We start from the raw sequence: 7,600 nt of genomic DNA on the forward strand, positions 1-7,600 counted from the left end.
TCCCTCAGCTCTTCTGCTCAATGCTAGCACTCCACTACTTGAGCCACAGTGTCACTTCCAGCTTTTTCTGCTTTTGTGGTGCTGAGAAATCGAAGCAAGGCCTCATGCATGCAAGGTAAGCACTCAACCACTGAGCCACCTTCCCAGCCCTGAATTTAATATTTTTTAGGCTGAGAAAACTCAAGTTTTGACCCACTATTATTGGGAAACAAAGTTAATCTTACTAAGGCATAATTTACCTACTATGAAGCTCACACATCAACACACATACTTACCAAGTACTAAGAATTGAACTCTAGGCCTTGCACTTGCCATACAGGCACTCAACACCTGAAGCCACTTCACCAACCCTTTTTGTGTTGGCTATTTTTTGAGTTAGGGTCTTATTTTATGCCTCAGTGGGCTTGGACCACCATCCTCCTAGTTGTGATTTTGTGATCCCAGCTGGGATGGTAGAATTGTCCTTCACCACCCAACCCTTGGGTTAAGATGGAATGTTAAGAACTTTTTTTTTTTTTCTAAACGCAAACTGACCTCAAACCATGATAGCTCAGATTGCAGGCTGGAGCCACTGCTCCTGTCTGAAACTCACCCACTTTGTGTATCATAATGAGTCTCAAGAGGCATAAAGCACTCCTACTAATGTCATTGCCAGAAATCCTGTGTGACCATTTACAATTACTCCTGGTTCTCATTCTCAGACTCAGTCAATCACTATCCTGCTTTCTGTATGAATACAGGCTTCTCTGTTCTTCATATTTCATATAAGTGGAATCTTGCTATATAGGTGGCCTCTTGTGTGTCTTCCTTCACTTAACATTGGTTCTGTTGTGTTCTGTATCAGTGTTTCATTCCTTATCATTGCTGAATAGTACTTCACTGTGTAAACATGTATTTTGTGTCCCTCTTTGGTACTTGATGAGACTTTGATGGTGCCACTTTTTTCTTTTTGCTATTATGAACAGCACTGCTGTGAATATTTGTGAGCATATGTCACGTAACCACGTGAACACATGTTGTAGGTCCTTTGGCACTCAATGCTTCCATGTCTCTCAAGTAGTCTCCAATGAAAGGAATTATTGGGTAGTAAGCTATTTTTTTTTTTGAACTTTTGTCAGATCCTTTCCAAGGATATCGTGTCATTTTGTTTCTTTTCTTTTGTTTTTTTTCTTTTGGTCAGTCATGGTATTTGCACTCAGGGCCTTGAGCTCTTATGCTCAAGGCTAGCACTATACCACTTTGAGCCAAAGCACCACTTTCGGTTCTTGGGTGGTTAATTGGAGAAAAGAGTCTCATAGGGACTCTTCTGCCCAGCCTGGCCTTGAACAGTGATCCTTAGATCTCAGCCTCCTGAGTAAGATAACAGATGTAAGTACCCAGCTACTGTGTCATTTTCTTTTTTTTTTTGGTCGGTCGTGGGGCTTGAACTCTGGGCCTGGGCGCTGTCCCTCAGCTCTTCAGCTCAAGGCGAGCGCTCTACCACTTGAGCTACAGCACCACTTCCGGTTTTTCTGATGGTTTATTGGAGATAGGAGTCTCATGGTCTTTCCTGCCCAGGCTGGCTTTGAACCGCGATCCTCAGATCTCAGCCTCCTGAGTAGCTAGGATTACAGGCGTGAGCCACCAGCGCCCGGCTACTGTGTCATTTTCTATTCACACCAAATATTTTCACGTTTACCATAAAAATTGATTTCTTCTTTATATTAAAATGGATACTGATAGTTTCAGCCAGGAAGGAGGTATAGAGATGGGAGGATAAACATTGAAGGCCAGCAGAGTCAAAAAGAAAAAAAAAAGTTACTGCAACCATATCTGCAAAAACAAGCAGGGGCTGGGAAGGTGGCTCAGTAGTAGAGTGCTTGCCTTGCATGCATGGGGCCCTAGGTTCGATTCCTTGGCACCACATAAGAGAAAAGGCTGGAAGTGGCTCAAGTGGTAGAGTGCTAGCCTTGAGCTGAAGAGCTGAGGGACAGCGCCCAGGCCCAGAGTTCAGGCCCCATCACACACACACACACAAGTGGGGCATTGTGACTCATGTCTTTCACTTCATCTGTGGTAGAACTTGAGATAGGAGGATCTCAGTACAAGGCCAAAAGCACCAGACCAAAAACATGAGACTGTATTTCAGATAAAAATAAACTACAAGCAAAAAGGGTAGTGACTTTTTCAAGTGGTAGACTTCTTACCTAGCAAGCATAAGAGACCCAGAGTTCAAATCCCTGTTACAGGGAAAAAATTGGAAATCGAATAACTTCCAACAACAATGTAATCCCAGCATAGTCGGAGGGAGGAAGATTATGAGTTCAAGGCCAGCCTGGCTACATAGACAATGTCATAGAATTTAGAAAACAAAAAAGCATGGAGGGCCTGGGAATGTGGCTTAGTGGTAAGAGTGCTTGCCTAGCATGCAAGAAGCCTTGGGTTTTCTTCCCACTACCAAATACATGTAAAAAGCCAGAACTGGCACTGTGGCTCAAGTGGTAGGGTGCTAGCCTTGACCAAAAAGAAATCTAGGCCCAGAGTTCAAACCCCAGGACTGGAAAAAAAAAGCATGGAGAAAGACTCTCAGATCTAGGAATTTAGTCCTAAGGATTTTTTACTTGCTATCTGATTTTCAGTGGAGCAAAACAAGGGACATGACCATGTTATTAGCCTGTGAAGTTTCAGGACTTCAATGATTAGTCAGAGCTCAGCATCTGGAGATGACAAACAACAAGGCAGAAATACCAAGAGTGATTTCAACTCCATGGGCCCTATCACATGACTTAATCCCTAGCAGTGACTTCGTTGCAATCATTTCTTTTCAGCTCACTCTGTTTTGTGTTTAATATATGATAATACATTATTCAATGGTCTTGATTTCACTTTCAAAATCATGAAAATTAAATCAAAACTAACTTGCACACTCCTCCCCCCCAAAAAAAAAAGTCCATCCTCTTCAAGTTTTTGTATGGACCAATCATCTTAAAAAAAAAAAAAAAAGAGCAGATGTAATTTCAAAAATAGAACCATAGCTATTACACCAATGTTTTCTTTTTCCAACCATGGTTATTCAGAATTCTTAGAGACTAATCTTAATCTGTAGACACCCCAGGAATCCCAAAAGACCAGAAGCAAGAAGAGAAAAAAGAAAAAGTATGTGGGGTGGGGCTTCCAGGAATATGTTTATTATGTCTATATAATTTCTCCTAACTTTGGGGGGGGTAGCAAATTCCTCAAGAACACAGCAACATTATTTGAAAATCTTTTGAGATGATCTGAAACCTCACGCAAACTTCTGGTTGTGAAATTGCTCATTTAGTTTCACATTGTGGGACCGAATAAAGATGCAGTAACATTACTCTCAAGGCAAAGCTGGATGCCAGCGGAAACAGGCACAGAAGAAAGAACCATTTATTTTTCACTGGAAATGCTTGGGCTGTGCAGAGCCCGAAATGTAAGAAACTTGAGTCTTCTGCTCTTCCTCCTTCTCAGCTTTCCTCAGGGAGCTATGAAAGTGGACGGTTTGGGGGTACACGGTTGGAACATGGAAAGCAGAAGAGTCTAAATGGACTTGAGTTCATGCGGATTCACATCATTCTCTTGCTTCAGCAAGACCTCTTGCCCAAAGACCTGTTTTGCGCCTGGCGCTGGTGGCTCACGCCTGTCATCCTAGCTACTCAGGAGGCTGAGATCTGAGGATCCTGGTTCAAAGCCAGCCCGGGCAGGAAAGTGCGTGAGACTCTTATCTCCAATAAACAGCCAGAAAAATGGAAGTGACACTGTAGCTCAAGTAGCAGAGTGCTCGCCTTGAGCTGAAGAGCTGTGGGACAGTGCTCAGGCCCAGAGTTCAAGGCCCATGACGAACAAAAAAAAAAAAAAAACCAAATACCTGTTTTGCAAAACAGGGTAGGGTTAGAGAACCAAGTACAACTGCGGAGCTGTGCAGAGCATTCACTCTGTACTGGGCAGTCAGCCTCACCAACTGCTGCCAACTTTCCCCTTTGTTACGCTGGTAGGGGCTGCTGCTGCGTATCTTGTGTACAGTGGCCAACGCTGCTGCTTTGTGATGTTTCCAAATAAGATTTCAGCCAGGGCTGGGAAGGTGGCTTAAGTGGTAGAGTGCTTGCCTAGCATGCATGAAACCCTAGGTTCGATTCCTCAGTACCACATAAATAGAAAAAGCCAGAAGTGGTGCTGTGGCTCAAGTGGTAGAGCGCTAGCCTTGAGCTGAAGAACTCTGCGACAGTGCCCAGGCCCCAGGACTAGGGGGAAAAAAAAAAAGATTTCAGCCAGGCACTGGTGGCTCACGTCTGTATCCGAGTGACTCAGGGGCTGAGATCTGAGGATCATGTTGGTCCAGTGGCAGCCCGAGCAGACAAATCTGTGGAACTTGTGTCAGACAAATCTGTGAAACTTGTGTCTCTAGAAAGCCAGAGTACAACTGTGACTTAACAGCCAATGAGTGGGAAAAAAGATAAGTGAGAATTCAGGCCCTAAGTTCAAATCCCAGTACTACCAAAAGAAGGAAAAACCGGGATGGGAAGGTGTCAGAGCGCTTGCCTTGCATATGTGAGGCCCTGGGTTGGATTCCTCAGCACCACATAAGCAGAAGTGGCGCTGTGGCTCAAGTGGTAGAGCGCTCGCCTTGAGCTGAAGAGCTGAGGGACAGCGCCCAGGCCCAGAGTTCAAGACCCACGACCAACAAAAAGGAGGAGGAGGAGGAGGAAAGGAGGAGGAGGAAGGAAAAACATTAAGCAAGCCCAGCAGGTGTTGAGATAGGCGTGGATTGTGCCTAGGTTTTCACCCAGGTTGTTCTTCGACTGTGAGCTCTGGTTTCCAGCCTGTCTTCCCCCAAGGCCTTTGATCTCATTTGATTGAGCAATGCCCATTGCACCACTCTACAAATATGCCACATATTCCAGACCAACCTAGCAGGCTTTCCTTTCCCCTACTTCCTGAAGGACATTCACTTTTAGTAGAATGTCCCCCGACACCAGGCTTGAAGAGGGAGAGGAAGTCTTGTAGTCACGGCTTACGTGAAGACAGATCTACTAGTTTAGGGGGTTTGCTAAGCGGGTCTCACTTGGCCTCCTCTTTGCTTTATGGTTGTGTTCAGACAGAACTCAACACCTGGCCTATGCTAAGCGGGCATTGCACACTGAGCTAGGCCCCCCCCCCCCCCCGCATTCTGTATGTTTTTAGAGAGTGATCAGTGTTTATAACCTGATTGAAGAAATGGCTTACAGACATGCAGGTGTCAGAATTCATCACATAATACATGGTATGGATGTGCAGTCTGTTATGTACTCAGCATACCTCAAGAAAGTGGCAATAAAAGCAAGATTTCATAAATTCAAATACTTTCAAAGAGTACACAGAAATGGTCTCTCTCTCTCATCTTTAAACTCTGGGCCTGGGGCTGGGAAGTATGGCTCAGTGGTAGAGCGCTTGCCTTGCATGCATGAGGCCCTGGGTTCGATTCCTCAGCACCACATAAGCAAAAAGAAAAAAGCCAGAAGTGGCGCTGTGGCTCAAGTGGTAGAGCGCTAGCCTTGAGCTGAAGAGCTGAGGGACAGCGCCCAGGTCCAGAGTTCAGGCCCCACAACTGGACCAAAAAAAAAACAAAAAACAAATAAACTCTGGGCCTGGGCACTGTCCTGAGAAGGCTAGCACACTACCACTAAGGCACATTCCCAGTCTTCCCCCCACACACTCTTTTAACAGTACTGAGATTTGAACTCGGTGCCTAGCATGACTATTGGTCGAAACCTATGAGAAAAGAGCTCCTGTTCAAGACAGACAGCAGAGAGCAGAGTCTAGAACGGTAAGTAGACAATAAGTGGGGGTGTGTATGTGTGCGTGTGCGTACATGCACGCACATGTTTGCGCAGGAACTGAGGCTTGAACTCAGAGCCCGGGCAATGTCCTTGAGCTTTTTCCACTCAGTACTGATGCCCTACTATTTGAGCCACACAGCTCCACTTCTGGCTTTTTACAGGTTAATTGGAGATAAGAGTCTCAAGGACTTTCCTGCCCGAGCTGGCTTCAAATGGGAATCCTCAGATCTCAGACTCCTGAGTAGCTAGGATTATAGGTGTAAGCCACGGGTGCCCGGCTCTGCTTTTTTTTTTTTTTTTGGTCTGGTTGTGGGGCCTGAACTCTGGGCCTGGGCGCTGTCCCTCAGCTCTTCAGCTCAAGGCTAGCGCTCTACCACTTGAGCCACAGCGCCACTTCCAGCTTTTTTCCTTTTGCTTATGTGGTGCTGAGGAATCGAACCCAGGGCCTCAGGCATGCAAGTCAAGCGCTCTACCACTGAGCCACCTTCCCAGCCCTCCATGAGACTCTTATTTCCAATAAACTACTCAGAAAAAGCCAGAAGTGGTACTGTGGCTCCAGTGGTAGAGCGCTAGCCATGAGCAAAAGAAACACTGGGACAGTGCCCAGGCTCTGCCCAAAAACGGGGGTGGGGAGGGAGGGGCAAGAAATGGAATTTCAAGTCCAGTGCCGGTGGCTCAAGCCTGTCATCCTAGCAACTCAGGAAGCTGAAATCTGGAGATCACAGTTCAAAGCCAGCCAGGGCAGTAAAGTCCATGAGAAACTTATCTCCAATGAATCACCAAAAAATCGGAAGTGGAGCTGTGGCTCAATTTCCTTCCTGCCTCTCCTCCTCTCCCCAAGAGGGGGGATAGCTTCAGTGACTAGCCTACAGCAAATTGCATATGGTGGAAGGGATGGTATGTCCCTACCAAGACTCTCCCCTTGTGCTGGCTCTCCTGCTCCCCTTTGGACGCTCACCCTGGCGGAGGTGGGTGGGGGTGGTCCTGATTGTCATGACCCCCTCAGGTAGATGCAGAGATGCCCATGTGGCCAGGAAGCCATGGGGAAATGGAATCTGCCAGGGACTACAGGAACGTGCCTGGAGGAGCACCAGTCCTTGTCATGGCCAACAAGCCATTCCGCGCAGGTGGAGCTGGACTCCTAGCTCAACCCACAACACTGGGACTTAATCTTCTCCTCCTGCATCACTATTCACAAGCTGACCTGGTTCCTACGCAGGTGCTTCTTATGTGGTAACAGACAAGGCCCACGGCAGCTCCGGGCTTCCATTCCTACCAGTTCTGCAATCCTACAAAAGTTCTCGGGCCAGCCAGGTGCAAGTGGCTCATGCCTGTAATCCTCGCTTCTCAGGAGGCTGAGATCTGAGGGTCGTGGTTCAAAGCCAGCCCAGGCAGGAAAGTCCATGAGACTCTTATCTCCAATAAACCATCAGAAAACTGGAAGTGGAGTTGTGGCTCAAAGTGTAGAGCACTAGCCTTGAACAAAAGAGCTCAAGATCAGAGCCTAGGCCCTGAGTTCAAACCCCATAACCAACAATAATAAAATTTCTAGGGCGGATGCTTATTGGTCAGGAATGTGTTACATGGTCTTTCATGAACCTACCACTGGTTCAGGATTAGAATATGCTGACTAGTTAGGCCCAGGTCATGTGGCCTTTCCTGAACCTATGGTGGCTCTTCATGAACCTATCACTGTGCTTAGGCTTAGGACAGGTCAGGCCTGATTGGCCAGGCCTAAATCACATGGTCTTTCATGAACCTATGTTGCATTCATGAATTTA

Source organism: Dipodomys spectabilis, unplaced genomic scaffold (genome assembly GCF_019054845.1).
Source record: "Dipodomys spectabilis isolate Male_0828 unplaced genomic scaffold, ASM1905484v1 ptg000480l, whole genome shotgun sequence".
NCBI classification, from domain to species: domain Eukaryota; kingdom Metazoa; phylum Chordata; class Mammalia; order Rodentia; family Heteromyidae; genus Dipodomys; species Dipodomys spectabilis.